The following is a 3078-nucleotide window of genomic DNA, read 5'->3' as shown; positions in this document are numbered from 1 at the left end:
AAGTGACATCAAACACACTTCCCTGAGCCTCGAGATAGAATAATCTAGAAGCTCGAGGCTCAGACTCTAGAGCCAGAGTGTCTGGTGCAATCCCTCGTGGGGGCCCTCACGAATTGTGATTTTGTGCAAGTTCCCTAGCCTCTCTGTGGCTGCACTTTTCCAAATGGAAAAATGGGACCAAGAGGAATACAGACCTCATGGGGTTCCTCTGAGGATTACGTGAATTAACAAATACGAGAATTCACTGTCAGTATGAGTGGGACGCCAGGATCCTCTCTCCCTCCAAGTCCACCGACCAGTGGTGGTGAGCCCGGGGGGCCTGCACCTGCTCCAAGTCACCCCCAATCCCCATCTGGTGGGGGGGTGGCATAGCCTGCCTAGATCCACAGCCTGCTTTCAGCGTGTTCCCCTTTCCTGTAACAAGGACTGTCCTCCCACCAGGACACTAGGGATGGATCATTTGAAAGAAATGGCTCCTGGTGCCTTTTCATTCCTTAAGCTGTTCTCACTTGCAACCAGACGGTTTATCAGGAAGGGTATCAGCAAATACTGTGCACTTTACTGCCGTTAGACGGCACGGCACTGAATTGAAAAAGCCTTAAAAATGGCCATCAATCATTTGATATACGTAGCCAGTGATCTATATTGATACGGCTCCAGCTACCCTCTGAAATGGTTTGTCTTTCATTTTACCCTTTATATGAGGGTTATTACAGTGCACAACACTTACAACAGACATGGTTATTATGGACAATTGGTTATAGTGGACAAAAACTGATTTCCCAAACCAAACATATTAAATCCAATACATTTTTCATAGGTTATAACCGACAGAAACCTAGGTTTCGGCTGACGTTTTCCAGGGACTTTAATGACATTACTATAGGACTCCAAAGAGGCAAAGGAAGGATGGCAGGTATCAAAATGAGGCCAGGGAACACCAGAGGTTTCATTTCCGACGAAATAATGATCCAAGGGTGGGAAACTATTTTGGAGTTAACCCCCAGAGTGCCCCCGCTCGGGTGGCCCGGTGTCCATCAGCTACGGTTCTGCACACCTCTGCCCCAGCTGGGGGCCTCAAGACGCTGAGGACAGGGCTGAGACAAGAAAACGGGCGACTTGTCCAACACAGGCCTCCTCCCGAGAAAACAGCTGGGCTACACCTGCTCACATCTTGTCCGTGAAGTTTGCTGAACCAACGAGCTCCTTTTTTTTTCTGAATATATTCAGGCCAACAGACCCCCTTCAAGGAGTTGTTAAGAGGGGAGACAGGGGCAGGTGTGACAGACCTAATGAACTTCAGAATCTGTGCCTTCAGTTCTCAGTTTCTTCCTAAGCCTAAGGACATGGGGAATGCACGTAAAACCTCAGATCATGCAATCAGTGCCATAAGTCAGCACACACCAGCCAGTAAGCTTTCTTCTCTGGGATGCTTTCTTTACTTGCCACTCAGAGATGCAGGCTCAAGGATCAGTCAAGTTCACTCGTTGTCAGAATGCAGGGTCAACTCCATTCTGCACAGCATCTGCTCATCTTTCACCCAGAGCCCACCCCTCTCTCCCCTTCCGGCTTTCCCCCATCCAAGGGAGAAAACAGGGTATGGTCCTGACAGGTGGGACAGAAAAAGTGGGCATGTCCCCGGCCACTCAGAATGCGGACACCTCAAACAGCATCAGCTTTGGAGCGAAGCACGTGTGTGCTCCAATCTTTTTCCTACCTCCTAAAACCGTGTCACCCTGAACGAGTTTCTCAGCCTCATAGAGCCTCATTTTTCCCTTTTGAAAATTAGATGATGATGTCTACATCGCGTGATGTGAGACTGCTCTGAAGATCATACACGAAGGCCTCTAGAAAGTTCTGGCACAGAGTTGGCCCATTTGAGTATTTGGTTCTCTTCCTCTGTGCTCCCAGAGCACACTCACAGCATTCCTCCAGCTCACTCTGTCTTAGCCCTCGTTGACTTGTCTCTCTACCCACTCCCACACTTACCACAGTTCTAGAAGGACTAAGACCTCAACTGCTCTTGATGTCCCCAGTGCCAGGGGCAGAGTAGGTGCTTGGTAAAGATTTGTTGTTTCCCTCTTAGATTCCTTCCCTCACGGGTGGTTAAGATCTTCTCTTCAGGGATTCTGTCTTGAGGCTTTTATTTCCAGGATTTGAGTATGATATTTCCAGATTTAAAAATGAAGCCTGTACCTCTCTCTCTGAATTCTCTTCTCTCTGAACAGCTCTCCAGCTCTGCCTGGAGGAAGCTAGTCATCTGTCTCCTCGAGAGGCTCGGACACTATCAAGTGCAAACTCCCCCATGCGCCCCCTTCTCGGGCACCCAAGCCCTGTGCGTCAGAAGCCAGGAAAGGGCGCCTATCAAGGCAGTGCAGCAGCGTCACTGACCGAGCAGGTCCCAGCAGGCGTAGTGCCAGGCCTAATTCTGAGACTTGTATCTTTAGGCCAGTGCCTTAGACCCTTCCAGCCGCATTTCCTTATCCGTACAATGCCCGGCTCTCCCTGCGGAACCTCTGGGACCCAGGGACAGAACACCATGGAAACTACTGTAAAAACCATAGAAAACCAGAGCAGGACTGGAAGACCAAATTACCCTTTCCCGGTGCTGTTTGAACCCTTCACTGCTCAAGGGACTTACACCAAACCATCTATCAGGGTCATTCTTACACCACCGAAAACTGAGCAGCGGACTGACAGTTTCTCATTACCTGAGCCTGGCACCTCTCCTCAGGCCCGCTGCCTGGGTGCTTGCACCCAAATGGCCTTGGACACCACAAGCTCCACGCTGGAGGAGCCAGGCCCAGACACGCTCCGCAGAATATCTAGTTCCACTCCTTCTGCATCACTAAATTCAACAAAATGACTTCCTTAAATAATCCACTCCCACCCTCCCTGGCCTGAAAGAGGTTTGTTCTCTGGGGAAAGACAATTCTGTGAGCCATGGCTAGGCAGGCGTTGCTCGAACACCTCCCCCACAAGAAACCCTTCTCACCTCCCCCAGAGCCTGCGCAACCCCCCCAGTCTGTGTACCCCCCCAACCCCCCAGCTCTGAAAGGCAGTAGAGATGAGAACGTA

The sequence above is a fragment of the Mustela nivalis genome (genome assembly GCF_964662115.1).
Source record: "Mustela nivalis genome assembly, chromosome: 10".
In the NCBI taxonomy this organism is placed as follows: domain Eukaryota; kingdom Metazoa; phylum Chordata; class Mammalia; order Carnivora; family Mustelidae; genus Mustela; species Mustela nivalis.
The sequence above is the reverse complement of the archived record's forward strand: the minus strand, read 5'-3'. Positions refer to the sequence as shown.